Below are 18,925 nucleotides of genomic sequence, written 5' to 3'. Positions count from 1 at the left end.
CCCAGGAGAGAGACAAAGGAGGGCAGTAATGGAGCACCACTTCCAGGACCACTCCAAAGAGGGTCCTAGAGTTGGAAGGCACAGCATAGTGCTTATAAGCAGAAGCCTGAGCCAATTCCTGACTCTCACCTGTTTGCTGTGTGACCACAGACAAGTTACTGAACTTCTCTAGGCCCTGGTATCCTCACTGAGAAAAGGAGAATGACAAAACTACTACCTAGCTCACTGGTGAAGCTTATGTGAGCTGGCATGTGTAAAGTACTTAGAACAGCACCTGGGCCACAGCTAAGTGTGAACCATCATTATTCGGCGCAAGGCTGACCAGAGGAGTAACTCCAGCCCAGTCCCAAAGTCAGCGTTAGACTCGGGCACAATACCCCAAGCTTCTTTCCTTGCAGCTCAAATCAAATATACCACACTCACTCCGATCGCATCCTCTACAGTGACCCCCACATTTACCCCTCTTGAGTTGGAGCATAAGCTTATTCACAGAGTGTCTTCCAGCCTGTCGGTTACCAAGTGGCCTTGCTCAGTGGCACCCAAACGCGCGCTTCCCACCACGGGGCAGGCAGGCAGGATGCATGCGGGCAGGCACGGACGGGCTGAGAAGGACAGGCCCAGGAGTATCAATAAAAGACTCACGGTGTCAGGGGCAAAGCCCTGGGCCACGCGGCGTTTTCGGAATCACCGCGGCCCGCTCCAGGTCTTGGAAAGTTCCTGAACCGCTCTATGCGGGTGAGGGGTGGGGCGCTTGCATTTCCGCGTCTCCCGCTGCTCAACAGGCCAGCTCGGTGCTCCTTGCATTCTCGTGGCAGAGGAGACTAGGTGCCTGCCCGCAGCACCGCGCCCCCGGGATCTCCAGGCGGCACCCCGGTGTGAGCGCCGCCCACTTCCAGGTGTAAACGCAGACGGGAAGGAAGGACATCACGGACAGCGCGCAGCGGAGGCAACGTTAGGGGGGCGTTCAGGGGGCGCGGGGGTGGTTGGGGACAATTAACTCCCGTGGCGATGTGTTGGGAGAGAGGCAAAAGTGGGTTACTTGGGAATTTTAACTCAATAAACATCCCCGACTACTGAGGAAGCAGCGACGGGACCGTGAACTTCCCGCCGGGTACAAACGCCGCGGCGGGCCCGGCAGCGTGCGCTCCGGGAAGAATGAGCTCTTTCGGTGTTACTCGCCGGGCGGGTCGGCCGGCCAGAGGCGGGGACCCCTCCGAACACCGTCCCGGAGCAGGTCGAACCGCGAGCCAAAGCAAACGCGGAGCAGAGGCGGCGCCGCGCAGGGCGGGCAGACCCCGGGAAGGGGCTACCGAGCTGTGGGATCCCTCCGGGCGCCGCGCCAGGGCCGCGCGCGGGGAAAAGCTGGCGGGTCGCGGGGAAGGCTGCGGCGGAGCGCGGAAGAGGGCGGGCGGGCGGCCGCGGTACTCACCCCGCGCGGGCGGGCGGAGGGCTCCGCGGGCCGGGCCGGGTCCTGGGCGGCGCGGGGCCGCGGGTGCGGACGCCGGTGTGGACGTGCAGGGGCGGCCCCGCGCCCAGGCTATGAATCAGCCGCGGGGCGAGCGCCGAGGGGCGGGCATTACGGGAAAACCGCGGGGGAGGGCAGAGGGCTGAGGACTTTTGCAATTTCCCGTCCTGCTGCGCACTCTTGGCACTCCTGGGACCCACAGGAATTCTCCCCCTTTGAGTCCCCGGGGGGAATCGGCTGGGACCTTGCGGGAGGCGGACGACACCCGCGGAGGTGCGGCCCGGGCTTGGCGGTCGGACGGGCGGGGAGCGGTGGGAAAGGAAGTGGGAGAGGCCTGGAAAGGAAAAGTGGAACCGAAGTCTCTGCGGGGCCGAGGGAAGCATCGCGCGCCAGCCTCTCCTGCCGGGGCTAGCGGGCCCCGAGGCGGCGGGACGCTGAGGGCAGCCGCGGGACCCAGGAGCTGCGGTGACCGCGCGCGGCCACTTGTTATCCCAAGCGAGAGACAGAACCCTGGGCTCCCTGGCAGAAAATCTTCGGGCAGGAGACAAGCGCTCCTGCCAAACTTCGGACTGTGTGTCCATTAGGCGGCCAGAGCAGTTAAAAGGTGTTTGAACAGTTCTAAGACCCTGGTTCTCGCTCCTATCTAGAAACGCTTCTGTCTCACAGTTTCATCTGTAGCAACAGTCCTAAAGCATTTGTTTCACAAAAGAGTCATGTAGGCTACTACTTGCCTTTCCTCTCAAAAAATGCCATCCAGTCTTTGAAACTCGTATTTCAAATACAGAGCCTTTGAAATACGTATTGGCGCCTCTTTATAATTACGTGTTGGACTATGGAGGGCCCTGCGGACTTGAGCTGGAATGGAGACCATCCTAATACTGCTCTGCTGGGGGAAGTCATGGAAAAGACATGACCTCCAGTTGACCCTTGAGCTGCACCTGGACAATCTGAGGCTCCTCACCCCTTCCCCTGTCCTTGGAAAGTGGGTTCTGCTTGCCCGTTGGGCTCCCAGGGGCTGCACCACGGTCATAGCCTTGAGGTAGTGTCCTAGTGTTGAGAACACCTACAGGGTATACCTGAGCAAGCCTAGTTCAGGCCTCTGCATCAACTTGTAAGCTTTGGCAGAGGGATGCAGGGATGCGCTCACCTTGTTGGCACTGAAGATGAGCCTCCTCCCTAAGTTCCCTTTGCTTATTAAAACTGCACCTACACCCCGGAGTTGCCAGTGTCTCTGCCAGGTCGCTCCCTGCCCTCCAAGTACTGGCCAGTTTCAGATTTCAGGTGGGAAACTCCCAAGAGAGTGGAGGACAGATAGGGGCCAGAGAAGAGAGGGTGGTGTTCTGGTGTCTGGAGGACTGGGATGCCTGATAGTTTGGAGGATTATTCATGGAGCTTTGCTAGACCTGTTCTGGTCCGGTTTGGGGACCCTGGACAGTATCATGAAAGCCAAGCACTGTAGGAGGGGAAGGAACCCAGGAGTGATTAAGAAGGATTGCTCGTGAATCATATCCTATCTTAGAATCACTTCTTGAATTGACCGAATGGCTCAAAATATGTCAGAATCAGCCCAAATGTTACTTCTGGGTTGTGCAGTTTTTCTCCTTCCAGTGTCACCCCAGGGAGAGAATTTTGTTTTAGGCCTCAATACATTTACTACCTAATGGTGCCACAAAGACCATGGTACAGTGTAAATATTTGGTGAAAATGAAGAGAAGGTACTTTTGTCTAAAGAAACGTATGGTCCTTTGCCACACCTCATTACTTCCAGAGTTTTAAAGTGTCCATTAGTTTAGCCATCTGCTCGGCTATGGAAACTACCAGGCCAGATCCCAAAGGGTTGGAAAAGCTTTCTGATTCTATGTTTTAGTGAGTGAAAAAAATTTTAATTTCTTCTTTATAGAAACAGTTCTGGGGGATGTGTCTCAGAGCAGATGTGATGCCAAATTAAAAAATATTGAGTGTGAAGAATTTTTACAAAGTGAGTCTTAACTTACTTTGAGCTCCTACTACAACGGAAGGAAACTAAGTTGCAAAAAATTCCATGCTGTTGGTTCCAACCTTGGGAACGCCTGCTGTGACTTTCAAAACTGACCCCATGCTGGGAGGGAAGGAAAGACCAAAGAAAGAGGCAGACCACTCCAGATTGGTATCAGGTTTAATAAGCAAGGGAGCTCACATACAAGGCTTGTCTTGGGCAGCAGCAAGATGAATAGATCTCTGCCCCTGCCGGCCAGAATCTTGAGAGTTTCTGTAGAAGCCTTACCTGGGTTCAGTCAGCGTAGAGTCCAGATGGTCTCAATAACACAGTATTCTGTTAAGGTAGTGTCCTTGCAGTGGTTCCACTGTGGGCAGAACATACATTCCAAGGACAGAGAAGGTGGTGAGGAACCTCTGCTTCCCCAGGTCCAATTCATAGGTCAGTGGGAGGTCATGTCCTCTCAATGACCTCCTCCAACAGGTGCCCACATACAATTTCTTTATTTTGTGTGCCATTCTAATAGCTTAAATTTATCCCTCTTTCTAAAGTCTAGTAGCTATAGCACCTGTAAGTTTGTGATTCTACTCGGTTGAATAATGTCCTCCAAAAATTCATGTCGAGCCAGAACCTCAGAATATGACCCTATTTGGAAATATGTTTGTAGATTTAATCAAGTTAAGATGAGGTCCTACTATATTAATCCAATGGCTGCTGTCTTTATAGGAAGAGGGAAATTTGGACGCACACACCCAGGAAGAATGCTGTCTGAATACTGAGGCAGAGATTGGAGTTATCCTGCCTCAAGCCAAAGAATGCCAAGAATTGCTGGCCACCCACAGAAGCCAGGAGCAAGGTGCAGAACAGATTCTCCCTCTGAGACCCTAATGTTGCAGGATCGCAGGGTTCTCGCTGGAGTGGAAGAATGAATCTCACGGACACGAAAGAGTGAAGTGAAGTGAACTTCTATTAAGTGAAGGTGAGAATAGAAAGGAAAGGAAAACAGCTCTCTAGAGTGAGAGGGGTCCCGAATGGGTTGCCACTGTGGGCTTTTACTGACAGTCTTTTATTAAGAACTGACCAGGAAGCCTGTGGCCTTGAGATGCTTGTGCCATCTTGCTTTGAGCAAAGACTATAGATAGCATCCCTAATGGCTTACTTTTTCTTTGAGGTCTGGTCATTTTCTGTGGTTACAATGTAGTTGCCAACAAACAAACAAAAAAACCCCGCTAACATCCAGAGCCAGCTGGTCTGGTTTGTTATCTCTCTCTCTCTCTTTTTAAGATATATTTTTTAAAGACTTTATTTATTTATTTGACAGAGAGAGAAAGTGCATGAGTAGGGGGAGAGGCAGAAGCAGGCTCCCCGCTGAGCAGGGAGTCCAATGCAGGGCTCCATCCAAGACACCCCACCCTGCAAGATCATGACATGAGCCAAAGGCAGACGTGTAACAAACTGAGCCACCCAGGCGCCCCTGTTCACTTATCTCTTGTTCCACTCTACGTTAGCCTCTCTGCCAGCCAGGAATAGTTTCAGAGCCTAGTCAGGGGCCTCCTGTCTCGCCCTGCCTGTACTTAACCCTTTCCTTACTCAATAAGAAGGAGTTCACCCTGCCAACACCTTGACTTCAGACTTCTGGGCTCTAGAACTATGAGAGAACAAAATTTTTTAAGCCACCAAATTTGTGGTAATTTATTATAGCAGCCCTAGCAAACTGATACATAAGCATGCATGACATACGTATTCTGAAGGTTAGTTTTAAAAATTAGCCCGAAAATAGCTGAAATGAAAAAGACAAAGATACCAGAGGCATTAAGCTAAGAGGGGAAATACCTTTCCTTGTTTAGCATTCACAAGATTATGTTGGGAAAATGCATATTCATTCTGCTCCATTTGACCCTCCTGCCCACTGTTCTCTCTTCCTTTTGAATTCAGTAGCACAACTCTTGCCACTAACCCCCTTTCCCTGACTTTCTTCCCCATCACCTTCTTGGCCTTCTTGTTTTCCGTTAGACATTGCTGTGTCCAGGGCTCCATCCTTGATATTCTTCTCTGAATCCACAGTCTCCTGGATGAACATATCCATGCTCCTGAATTCAGTGATCACTTGTGCACTGATGACCCCGAATCTTCCTTTGATTGCAGTTATTTCATGTGAATTCCAGGCTACCTTATTTGTACATCAAAATCAATATGTCCAAGTTCAAACACTTCACTTTCCCCCATGTGATTCTTTTATATTAAGTGAATGGCCCAGACTTTAATTTAGACACCTAATCAAAAGACCTAGGAAATGATCCTTGATCTATCCTCCCTCATCATCCATCAACCACCAGAAGGTCTCATCTGTGGAACTATTATAGAAAGGCACGAGTGGGATGTACCCCTACCCTATCCAACTTCTTGGAAGAAAAACAGCTCCGTAACTGTCAGGGACACTAGCTATAGATCTGGGTATGGGTATAGAAATCAGTTATGTGAATTGTGAAATATAATCACGATTCTGTTTGTTCAACTACTACAAATATCTAAAATTACATGTTTGGCAGTGTTTGGTAACCACCCTGATGGAGTTGGAAGGAACTGGGAGTTTCCTGAAGAAAGGGGCTTCATCAGGTAAGTAGGAGATGCTGATCCATAATTGCCCTCATGGATAAGAATTCTCTATTTGGGGGGCAATATATCACATTTGATATTTTAAAGATTCACTTTTAGGTCATAAAGTATGCTGCTATGATGTTGCTGCTTAAAGTATGATTGTGGGTGATACTGGCATTGTTTCTAAGAAAACTTAATGGAAATGAAAATACTATTTTGTAAATGTATTCTCGTGAAAAACTAAATAGGACTCCAGAAAATTTTTTAGTCTGATACATCATAAAGCTTGGTTAGTTAAGAGACATCTATCACTTCCAGCTTCATATATATAAAATGGACCCAGCAATGGCGAAGCAAGATGTTGAGTGTTAGAGAACCACATGGAACGTTCACATTTTATAATTTCAGGGGATTCCTTATAATTACTTAATTATGAATTGCTTTCCTTTCAGTGCCTGCTAAGTGAATTTCAGTGAGGGATAACATTATCCTTACTAGCTCTAAAAGAGTTTTTTGTTTGAACTAGATATTGATCGATTGATTGATGGATTAATTGATCAATTTTACACCTCCTACCCTCTCCTGGATATTCTAATTGTATTCACACTGTGTTCTAGAAATCATCAGAAACCAGACAGTGAGAGAACTTTCTGGATCTTTTACTTTTCCCCCCCATGGGCTTAGGGAGAATGTTGAATATGTGTTTGTTTAGATCACTGCTTTTATTCTCTTGGCTCGCATTTATGAGAATTAGCAAATATGAGTGACGTAGTTAATGCTAAAGGATAGAGCATTAATACAATGGGGATAGTACTTGGAGAGAATTTGATGGGAACTTTTGGGACTTTTGAAAGCTATTTGCCAAACCTAATCTGAAATAAGTCTACATTCCTATCTATATTTTAAATAGCATCTCTTACAGACAATATGTAGTTGGGACTCTTAAAAAACTTCAATCTGATAGTCTCTACATTTTAATTTGATAGAGAGTGTGTAGCACACTTTTGTTTAAGGCATTTATTGATATGGTTGGGTTTAGCCTACCATTTTACTATATGTTTTCTTTTTTGTTCCCTCTGGTTTATGTGAATATATTTTAGAATTCTATTTTAATTTGTCTTTGGTTTTTGTTATTCCTCTGTACGATTTTTTAGTGTTTGCTCTGTGAATTACAATATATAGACTAATTTTCAGTGTCTACTTTAGATAATATTGTACTATTTCACCTAATACGTGCATTTAACCGCACCACCTGTCCTTTACATTATAGTTGTAAAATGTATTATATCCACAACAAAATAAAACCTGCAATGTGATATGTATTTTAAAGAAATTAAAAGGACAAATGGTCTTTTATATTTACCCACATATTTACCTTGCTCAGTATTCTTCAGTCCTTCTCAAAGATCTACTTTTCCACTTGATCTCATTTCCTTAAGAACTGCCTTTAGCATTTTTGTTTTAGTGCAGATCCATTGGAGTACATTCTCTTGGTTTTATTTTAAAATGTCTATTTCATTTCATCCGTGAGGGATATTTTTGTTGGATATAGGATTTGGGGTTGATGATGTTTTTAACTCCACAATTTAAAGACGTTGTTCTATGGTTTTCTGGCCTCCATTGTTTCTGATATATCATCAGTTATTCAGATCACTGTGTATATATAATGTGTTGTTTGTCATTATTCATCCTGCCTGGCATTTGCAAATCTTCTTGAATTTGCAAATTTGTCCTTTACCATATGTGAGCAATTTTCAGTACTTCTTGAAATGTTTTTTCTGCCCCACTGTCTTTCTCATCTCTTTCTGAGACTCTAGTTACAAATATGCTAGATCTCTTCATATAGTCACAAATACACATGTGGCTCTATTAATTTTTTTTAAGTGAGCTCCACACCCAGTGTGGGACTCTAACTCATGACTCTGAGATCAAGAGTCACATGCTCTGCCAACTGAGCCAGCCAGGTGCCCCTCTATTGTTTTAAATCTTTTCCCTCTGTGTTTTTCACACTAGATAATTTCTATTGAATTATCTTTAAGTTTGCTGACTTCTCTCCCACCATCTTCATTCTGTTATTAATTCTATCCAGCAAGTTTTGTTTAAAAGATGTATATTTCAGGGCGCCTGGGTGGCTCAGTCGGTTAAGCGACTGCCTTCGGCTCAGGTCATGATCCTGGAGTCCCAGGATCAAGTCCCGCATCGAGTCCCGCATCGGGCTCCCTGCTCGGCAGGGAGTCTGCTTCTCCCTCTGACCCTCCCCCCTCTCATGTGCTCTCTCTCATTCTCTCTCTCTCAAATAAATAAATAAAATCTTTAAAAAAAAAGATGTATATTTCAGTTCTAGAATTTTTATTTATTTATTCTTTTTAAAATATTTTCTATTTCCTTACTGATACGTCCTATTTTTTAGTTCCTGTGGGCATATTTCTTTTACCTCATTGAGCGTTGTTATACTTGCTGCTTTTTTAAAGCATTGCTTGATTATTCCAGTATTTAGATAATTATGGAGTCAGTCTCCATTGATTGTTTCTCTTATGAGAACAGATCACATTTTCCTGGTTTGTTTGTTTGTTTACTTATTTATTTATTGAAGTGTTACCAAGTAATTTTGGATTGTAACCTGAACATTGTAAAGCTAATGTTATGAAGACTGGATTCTGTTATATTCTGCCAATGGCATTGGTTTTCTTTTTAAATGGACAATTCACATGGTTAAACGAAAGCTGCAAACTTGATGTTGCTTTCAGTAAATAGTAGCTCTAGTCCGAGTTCAGTTTTTTGGGGCTTAGCTGGGCTGCTTTGAGTTTCTCTTGCATAAGCACGTTTCAGATATTATGCATGATGTAGACTTTAAACTCTCTAGCTCTCTCTTTTCTGCAATTTCCTCCGTCACTTTCCAAAAGGTATGGTTGCCCCAAACTCTGACCTCTGGTTCTTTAAGCCAGAAATATTGTGTATTTTCTAACAGAGTTTTTAGACACCCCCCTGACTACACAGACTTGGGTCAGTCTCAGACTAAAGGTTATAAAATGTAGGAAACCGACTCTTTCCCTTCCTCCAAGTGTTGACACCCACCCCTCTCCACCCCGAAAATCTTTCTGCTGTTGGTTATTCTCCACTTGATTTAGATGTGGGTTTTTTAAGTTACTTTTTCTAAAAAAAAATAATAAAAAATAAAAATACTTTTTCTCGTGCTTTATATTGTTATGTGAAGGAGGGTCCGTTTAAGAAGGAGTTACCCATCAATGACTAAAAGTGGCACTCCTGTAGTTGTATTTTCACCTGCTGAGTGACTAGCTTGTTGAGGGAAAGTTGTGTGAACTCCTTTCCTTTGCCATGTTAGATTTCTTTCCAATAAAATATTCTGGAAATAGTCTAGTTTTTAAAACAATTGAAATATACTTGCCTCTGACTTCAATCTGGAAATTGATGAGAACCTACTGAAATCATGTAAGGTCAATCTGTTGTCTTAAACATCACTTTAGAATGAAGATTTATACGTATCAATAGCACTATAATATAAAGGACAGAGTTTTAAGCAACAAAGAGGAATGGTCAAACTTACCTTTGTATTTCCTCTAAACTTTGTTCAAATGCCAAAAACAAATTTATTTGAGGGAGTTACAGTAAGCCATATCTTCATCTTCATGATTCCATTGTGTTTAATTTCACCTAGATTGAAATGAAAACTTCCCAAAGGCACTCACTTCTGTATTCAAGCTTCTCAGCTTCTCAAATGTCACCATCTTCATCCAGTTCTAACACAACAGCAATTATTTTGTCCATTACCAAATATCAGATGATGCTTAGTCACTTTGGAATAATGCTCAGGTACTTTCCACACACCCAAGGCATTTTAGGAGAAATGTTCGCTGAAATTCAATACAAAATAACCGTGCTAGACTAGAATAAGATGAAACACCCAAAAAGGAGAGAAATGTTATTCAGGCAATGTTATTAAATCTTGTAGCAAAAATAAAAATAAGAACTTGTCTTCCTCAAAATTTTTGGAAAATGATGCCTAAAGATGAAGGTGTAAACTTTCTGAAAAAGAATGACAATTTCTTTTGAAGCTCTCCCCTGTTCTTAGAAAGACAGAATGTTCTATGCGACTGGAAATTTAGGCTTACAAACGTTCATAGTTGCAGAATTGTAATACACACACGCAAACATACACACTCCAACACTCATTAAAAAAACATTGTGGGGAAAATGGGGGGATTCTAGGGGGAAAATAGGACATTGTAATAGCAGCAAACCAGCAACAGCCTAAAGATGTTCCAATAGAAGATGGAAAACTTTATGATTTATCCTTTCAAAAGAAAGAAATCTATCTGTAGGTATTGCTACGGAAATAACACTCAAGATATATACTTACGTGAAAAAAATAAAAGTCAGAAATGTGTATTTGGTATGTCTATGCACCTATTTAATTTGTTAATGTTTTTGAGATAGATACATAAGAATGTTTGAGTAGGATTATAAGAAATCGGTAACTGTGGTTTTTCTTGGGGAGAAGGTCTAAGAATGAGGTGTGGTGTGTAAGGGAGTCTTGTGCTTTCATTTTAGACCTGTCTGTGTAGACTGGCTTTTTGTCATGAATGTTTTTATTTTTAAAAAGTAATAATTTTATTTTTATTTATTTTATTTAAGTTCAGGTTAACCAACATATAGTAGTACATCATTAGTTTTTGGTGTAGTGTTCAATTATTCATTAGTTGCGTATAACACCCAGTGCTCATCACATCACGTGCCCTCCTTAATGCCCACCACCCAGTTACCCCATTCTTCCACCCACCTCCCTTTTCACAACCTTCAGTTTGTTTTCTGGAGTCATGAGTTTCTCAGGGTTTGACTTCCTCTCTGATTTCTTCCCGTTCAGTTTTTCCTCCCTTCCCCTATGATCCTCTGTGCTATTTCTTATATTCCACATATGAGTGAAAACATATGATAATTGTCTTTCTCTGATTGACTTATTTCACTTAGTATAATACCCTCCAAATAATCCAGTCAAGAAATGGGCAGAAGACCTGAACAGACACTTCTCCAAAGAAGACATACAAATGGCCAAGAGACACATGAAAAAATGCTACGCATCACTTGGCATCATGGAAATACAAATCAAAACCACGAGATACCACCTCACGCCAGTCAGAATGGCTAAAATTACCATTTAGGAAATGACAGATGTTGGTGAGGATGCGGAGAAAGGGGAACCTCCTCTTACACTGTTGGTGGGAATGCAAGCTGGTGCAGCCACTCTGGAAAACAGTATGGAGGTTCCTCAAGAAATTTAAAATAGAGCTACCCTACCACCTAGCAATTGCACTACTAAGTATTTACCCAAGGGATACAAAACGTAGTGATCTGAAGGGGCACCTGCACCCCAATGTTTATAGCAGGAATATCCACCATAAAAAGTAATAATTTTAAAAATCAAAGAATGCCCTACTTGACTGAGAAGGGACCTTATTTGTTATTTATTTTGGTTGTTACATGCAAGTTGTAATCAATTATAATCTCTCTAAGGACATAGAAGAAACCAAATTAATTGCCTCTGGGGAAGAGAACTAGGTGACTGAGGAACAGAGGGGAGAGTTTTGACTCTACCCTTTTGTATCTTTTGAATTTGTGTGTACATAAATATATTATTTAGTAAGAAAAATTAAAAATTTTTAAAAGATTTTTATTTATTTATTTGAGAGAGAGATAGCGACAAAGGTAGCGAGAGAGAGTACGAGCAGGGAGTACGGGAGGGAGAAGCAGGCTCCCCACCGAGCAGGGAGCCTGATGCAGGACTCGATCCCAGGACCCTGGGATCATGACCTGAGCTGAAGGCAGACGCTTAACTGACCGAGCCACCCGGGCGCCCAAGAAAAATTAAAATTTAAAATGCTATGATGACTCCCTCCCAAAAATGGGACACACTGATCTGAATGTAGTGTGTAATTGGGCCACGCTTGGCAACTGTGGGCTTTATCCATCACGAACAGACAGACCTGAGTTTCTAATCATAACTATTTGCTTATTTAAAATAGGGGGAAAATCCTACCAGGTCTTACTTATTATAGCAACACAATTGGCAATAACCAAGATGTTGCTATTTACTTACAATACTGGAAAGTTGGGAACAACTTACAGGTCTTACGTTATCTTCACCTAAGGCCCCCCTAGGCTGTGTGCAAGAGCACACACAGGTTTGATTTTCACTCAGGTCCTATCTGATGCCAGTTGATGTTCTCCCCTCTTACAAGTGGTGCCTCTAGGATGGAGGCTGCTTCCCGATGATAGCCATGCCTCGTGGACGCGGGGCTGCCCGAACTGCTGCAGTAGGAGAAGAGAGGGAGGGACGATGACGCAGACTGGCTTGAAGGCAAGACCAGGGCCACTTTCTCCCATATTCCACTGGCTAGACCTCAGCCACATGGTGCCAACCGAACCGCAAGGGAGGCATCCTGTGTCCAAGAAGAGGAAGCAGGAGCAGGAAGGCATGAAGACGTTGTCTGGGCACAGAAGGAACTTGGTTAATAAATTAACGACGTACCTTTATAGTGAAGTATTCAGCCATGAGACATGAGGTTTCAAAGAGTATTTAATGACAGGAAAATGCTAGTGTTCAGTGAAGCGAGCAAGATACAGAATCTTATGTTACTAACTTCGGAAAACATAATATTTATATATGTGTATGCATGCTTATACAGATGAGAAGGAAATATAAAATAGGTTATTTGTGGTTATCTTTACACGGTAGGGTTATCAGTCATTTTTCTTATACTTTTGAAGAAATGACTGATTTTCCTCAGTTATCATATGAAAGAAAAGGAATATGTATAATCTAAAAAATTGTATAATCTAAAAAAAAGGGCTTTTTTTTTCCTAAGTGGAGAAGAAATCCTCAGAGCATCTGAAACCAGAGCTGACACTTCAGATTCCTTTATAAGTTGCTACAGACTATGAATTTGAACTCATGATGCTAGTAAGCCTTTTTTTTTCCCTTGAATCAGCAGAGGGCAGCTCTCTGCTTTAGTGTTTAGTTTTCCTCATAGCATAGATGCTAGCCAAATCCCGTTTAACACATTAACTGTGACCAGAATCGCATATTAGATTTATTGTGTTGGGAAGGAGAAGCCAAGTCTGAAACCTATCTTTGCCAATTACAACGCTTACCACATAGTATACATTTTGCTGAACCGAGCAAATCAGCAAACCAGGTCTGCCCTTTAGGTGGTTTTAATCTAAAGTGGACAGTATTCACATATTGATAGGCTCAGTCACAAAACTATGAGAACAGAGCAATCTACATGGTGAGCATTGTCCTTGTAGGAAGACAGCCACAGTATATTCGGGAGAGAATGAGGGCTAGGCCAAGATGGTTGGATGTTTTGGTAGGAAAGGACTACATGAAAGTCATTTTTCCTTTGAGCAGGGAGATCTTGTGGATTAAAAAATAAATATTATTTTTTATTATCCATACAAGGCAAGGAACATTAAGAGAATAGAAATAAGACAAAATATAGATGTTCATTAAAAAACAAGGAAATTTGCTCAATGTGTATTTTTAACCCATTGTGTTGGAACCCATTGTGTTGGAAAATTTACAAGATTGATCATGTCCAGTGTTAATGAGAGTGTGGGGCAACAGTTAATTCTCAAATGCTGTTGGTGGGAGTATAAGTTGGTCAACCTTTATATTATCAAAAATTTAAATACATGTTTACTTTGGAGAAATTGAGCTTCTAAGAAGTCCCTTTGCCTCAGGTAACTCCCTCAGCAGAAATAAAGTGGGGGGGGGGGGGGTTGTGGTAGTGGTGAGCCAGGCATCTGCTCTCCCGCTTCTGCTTTCATAACCTAACCTGTAAAAGATAACCATCCCTCTTAATCCCTTAGCAGGCCCGGTAAGGTCCAAAGCGGCTCAGTAAACCTCTCAGCTCATAGCGGACACGCTGGGGTGAGAGAGAGAGAGACAGAGACAGAGACACAACCCCTGTAGAGCCCTCTAGTGGCCACCAGCTGTCTAGAGAACAGGCTCCTTAAGGAATTTGTTGTCTTCCCACCTTGGCGCCAAAAGACAGGTCTGACCTCACAGATACTGATGCTTGGCCACCCACTCCCCACCCCCAGGCTCTGGTACTGGCCAGGAACAGCCCTCTAGCTCATCTTGGCCATAAATGAAGTCAGGGTGTTCCCCAGGTGGTGCAGCCCGGCATTCCTTCCCAGCAGTGTGCCAATGCAGACAGCCACGGAAGCTGACCAAATCCCCCAAAGTGGTGTCTTGTGCAGACCCTCCATAGAGCACAGGGACACACTGGTAAAGCAATTCCCTGGAGCAACTTAGGTTTCTAACTACTTCCTTGAAACTGTGCAGATCAACCTTTGAAATGGCCGTGGGTTCTACAAGATTGAGCAAGTAAGCAGAAGGTTACCCTGGGAGGAAAGACTAGGGGGCCCAGAAGAGACCCTTCGTATTGCAGAGGGCTGCGTGTGAGCCATCTGTCAGGATTGCCACCACATGCCCCTGTGTCATCTGCTGGGCCACCCGCAACTCTAAGCTACTTCTGTGCTTATTAGCGAAAAGTGGGTGCAGGACTTGGCAGGGAGCCAGAGCCTTTGTGTGAAGCCAAAATTGCCCTCTTCTCAGGCATGAGTTCCTGCATGCTGAGACACACAAGTTGGTGAGAGAAGGCGACTTGAATTTCGCTCCCACCTACTCCACCCCGTTGGCTGGACACTTGGTGGAGCGCACCACCTTGCAGTGTGTCAACCAGCCTTGAGTTTTTGCAATGCTGAAGGCTCCCAGCCAAGGGCAAGAGTGAGGGCTGAAATCTAGCCTTGCTCAGCTGGCCAAGTCAAGCTCTCTGTCAGTCTGGGGAGGAGGGGGTCAAAATGTGCATTATGGGCTAGTGGCCCCGGGTCTATCTTGTGTCACCCTGTCATGACCCTGTAAGGTAGACAGAGATCAGTTTACTGGGAAGCTAATGGCACAGACTTTTCCAAGACCCAGGGAGAGGTTCAAATGGCTATATTTTGTCCTAAACCAGGCAAAAGTAAGATAATGTAACTGCATTCACTTAAAACTATTGTCATAGCCACTTTTGGAGACAGGTACAGTGATGCTAATACCTATTTTATAACAGAGACACAAAAAGGTTAGATAGCATTACTATTAAGTGGTAGAGCCTGGAATCGTTGCAAGCTAACTGAGGCCAATGTCAGAAACTCATGGACAACGTGTATATTGTTTCCAAGGCGACAAAGCTTCCAGAAGAATCCTACCAAGTCCTGTTCATTCTTGCCCCCAAATCTCCAAATGTCATAATAGATGTGAAACATCTTTAGATGTTGTTCTAGTCAGAGGAGCCGATAAGAGGAGAGAACAAATCATGGAGGTCAGAGCAGCAGACACAGTGGTCATCGTGAAGCCAGTCCTGCACGTCCTGCTGCAGCTGGACCACACAGCCTTTGTCACCAAGGAGAGCGATATGTATGGTATAAGGGGCAGCCTAAGACAAACTGCTGAGGTTTACTTAAAACCTACATTTATCTCCTTCTCATTTACAGTCTAGAGGTGAGCGGTCTGGGTAGGGAGGGCAGCCCTGACATGGGAAATACCCAACTTCCAAGAACATTCCAGCTAACCCCTTTCTCCACCGGGTGGAAGGGGGAGAGAGACTCCCTTGGGTTCAGATGTAATTGCCTATCTACCTGCTTGAGAAGCCAAGAAATTAGTCTCTCTTTAGGCACAGGTAAAAATCGGAGGTTTTTTCACTAAAAGGAAGAAGGGAAGATGGATATTGGGAGATCATTGGCTGTGCGTACCAATGCCCCGAGGCCATGGTTTGACTTGGAAGACTGTGAAGCCTGAGCTCTGTGAGCACAACGTGAGAATTAGTACGAATTGTAGGACAAAGAAAGTGAGCAGGAGAGAAGGCCCTGGCCAGGAGGTAATGAGGTGCAGGCTGTGTGGGACAGAGAACAAGGGGAGCCCAGACAGCGATGGCAGTGGTTTGGGGGACTTTTCCCACAGCTATGGGCTGTGATAGTTTGACAATAAGAAAATGCACAGGGCATTTGAGAGTGACTTCTGTTGACTCCCAAGAAGACTTGGGAGACCCAAGAAGAAGATCCTTGATTCAGGGAACAAGGAAAGGACAAGTTTAAAAAAAATGATAAAGAAGAGATAAATTAAGACTTTCTAGTCAATTCAGGGCAGACCAAGTTTATGAATCCCTTAGTGAGGAATGATTCACTGTTACACAAGAACCCAAGGATGGTAACCACATCCTTCCCCTCCCCTTTCCAACCAACGTTCTGGAAAGAGGACTATTTTAGGCCTCCTTGTTTCTACCTTATCTTTTCACCATTCCAATGTTTGTGGGGTTATGGTTATTGCCCAATTCAGTAGATTCTTTACCTTTTGTATGGTGTTTTTCTGCATCATTTAATTTAAGTGATTAACGATTCACTTCTTCATATACCATCTTGCCATCATTTCTATGACCCCAGGTTCTCCCAATTCTCTGTAGCTTCACCTTTTCATTCTCCTCCCTGAACTCTCCCTGCTCTCAGTGGTCTGTTAGAAAGAGTGGAATGACTCACTCAAGTCCCATTACAGCCTCCTTCTAGGTTGTAAAGGCTGGAAAGCTACAAAGTTACATATCCCAAACTTCCCTGCAGCTCGGACTCCAGACATGTTTTAGATTCTGTCAAACAGATGGACTCACATGAAAACATGGGCAGAGACAGAGGGAATCAAGGAAGCTTGGAGTGGGGAAGACTGATTTGGAAGAAGTCCATGTATCAAAAGGAATACATCTATTTTTAAACAGGTTATTCAGAAAGGGCTTATTCCAAAGTCTTCATGGTTTTGTCTGAAGCAATTAGATGTTTTAGCAGAATCCCTGGTAAAGGTTGGTGGGAGACTTCTGAGTCAAGAAAACACCTGCCTTGGAGGTGAGAACAGCCCATGCCTAGGAAAACAGAGTCATGGGAGACCCACAGCCCTGGACTTAGTGTGAGACAAGGGTAAATATATGTAGGTTAAAGACCCCTTAATATGCACCCACGTTTTGTTTCTTTACCTTTCCAAGGATTGAATGTGTCACCCACCAAAAGGGTGACTTTGTTTTGCAAACTGGCAGTCATTCAACGATATGCAGGCCATGCTCATTTTTGCAGGTGGCCTTGGAAGCAGCATCAGCACAGAGGAGATGCCCCACAGGCCGTGTCCGGAGACCAAGAGAAATAGTCTAAGCTCAACTGTCTAGAAACTGTGACCATCGAAACCACTACAACTCCCTAGCCTCTTACCTAAGGGGTCTAATCTTTTTTTTAACTTTGTATTATGAAAAATTTCAAACCTATACAGAAGTAACAAACGGTAGTATAAGGAGCCCACATAGTCATCACTCAACTTAAACAATGATATATTCCTGGCCAATGTTACACCATCTGTATGATTATCTAATTTCCTTCATTCCACGGGACAATTTTGAAGCAAATCTGAAACATCCTATCATTTCATCTGTAAAGATCTCATCTCTAAAAGAAATGGATAGTTTAAAAAATCCAATATCATTATCAGGGTCAATATCATATATTAAATAAGTGCAATGTATACATTTCTATTAAAGAGAAAATTCAGTTATTTCTTGGTGTAAGACACAGTTTACAACTGTTTCAAATAATTACAATAAATAGTCCTCTTTGGGTGTCAGAATGTGGAAACCACAGAGACATTGATCTATAAAACCTGTCACTTTAGCTACTCACTTTAATTGGAACAGTTTGATTCTGTATATTTTAAAGAAATTAAAAACAAGAGATTTTCACATTCTGCTCCGTTGCCAGTTTGTTAAATGCTTCCTGTTACTGCTCTTGAATAACTTTCTGGGGAATTATCCGTCTTTCCAAAATTGTTTTTCTTAGTGTCTGTGTTAAAATTTCCTTTGAACTTCATTCTTCCTTTGTACAGAAAGAAACATTTTCCAAGTAGTTTCACCAACCTGCTGTCAAACTTCAGCATCAGTTGCTATATTAGTCTGTCATTGCCTCTCTGACAAGTGTCCAATGCTTAAATTCCAAGACATTTAATATTGTAACCAAGTGGCTTATTGAAAATAAGAAAGTGGTGTGTGTGAGCGTATAGTTAGAGATTCCATTTTAGCTCTAAGCATTGATGGCTTGCTTGCCCTCTAGTTCAATAAATCATCAACACCACCAAACTTTCACTGCCATGTGGTACTTTCTTGTTTTTCTTTACAATTATTTGGCTCTTTTTGCAATAGCCTCTCAGGAACTAAGAAGTTGGTATGTGCCTTTACAACGAAGAAATATGTTTCTTAGAACTGCTTTCTGAATCTTTTCCACCTAGCTTGGCTGCTCTAACACCATATGCCTTCTGCCATATGTAATTCTTTGTTGTGGTCCATTCAGGCTGTTATAAAAGAACACCATAGACTAGGTGGCTTATAAACAACAGAACTTTATTTCTCATAGTTCTGGAGGCTGGAAAGTTCAAGATCAAAGTGCTGGTAGGTTCAGGATCAAACTCTCTGGTGAGAGTCGTTTCCTGGTTCATTAGATGGCTGTATCCTCACCAAAACCTCACATGACAGAAGAGACAAGGAAGCTCTCTGTGGCATCTTTTATAAGGGCACTAACCTCACGAAGAAGGCTCCCCACTCACGACCCAGTCGCCTCCCAGATGTCCCACCTCCTAATATCATCACATTGGGAATTAGGTTTCAAAGTCTGAGGATTGAATGGTAATAATGTATCCTGACTTTGGTGGTTGCACTGGGAAAATGCCCTTGTTTATAGGAAACATACTAAAGAATTTGGTGGTAATGGGGCTTTAGGTTGACCATTTACTCTCAAATGGCTCAGGA

The 18,925-nt window shown here is 43.5% G+C and overlaps 1 protein-coding gene and 1 long non-coding RNA gene across 7 annotated transcripts in view; one reads left to right on the top strand and one right to left on the bottom strand.

Moving 5' to 3' along the window:
• The window catches only part of LOC118006499 (oncostatin-M-specific receptor subunit beta-like), a 49,022-nt gene extending 47,355 nt beyond the window's left edge, over window positions 1-1,667 (bottom strand). The window contains exon 1 of one of the 2 annotated variants that reach the window (XM_034999183.1): window positions 1,430-1,667. The gene's annotated coding sequence lies outside the window, so the exon portion shown is untranslated. Of the gene's footprint in view, window positions 1-642; window positions 729-1,429 lie in introns of those variants that run through there. The other variant, XM_034999184.1, reaches the window with a different exon arrangement.
• LOC118006501 overlaps window positions 868-18,925 on the top strand; it is a 65,606-nt gene continuing 47,548 nt past the window's right edge. For 2 of the 5 annotated variants that reach the window (XR_004678096.1, XR_004678093.1), the window contains exons 1-2: window positions 1,645-4,419; window positions 5,990-6,056. This is a non-coding gene — a long non-coding RNA (uncharacterized LOC118006501). Of the gene's footprint in view, window positions 952-1,644; window positions 4,420-5,989; window positions 7,747-17,213; window positions 17,569-18,925 lie in introns of those variants that run through there. The other 3 variants (XR_004678095.1, XR_004678097.1, XR_004678094.1) reach the window with 3 other exon arrangements.

Source organism: Mirounga leonina, unplaced genomic scaffold (assembly GCF_011800145.1).
Source record: "Mirounga leonina isolate KUSES-001 unplaced genomic scaffold, KU_Mleo_1.0 Mir_97, whole genome shotgun sequence".
Classification (NCBI taxonomy): domain Eukaryota; kingdom Metazoa; phylum Chordata; class Mammalia; order Carnivora; family Phocidae; genus Mirounga; species Mirounga leonina.
Note: the sequence above shows the minus strand (reverse complement) of the source record. Positions and strands in the feature narration are given on the sequence as shown.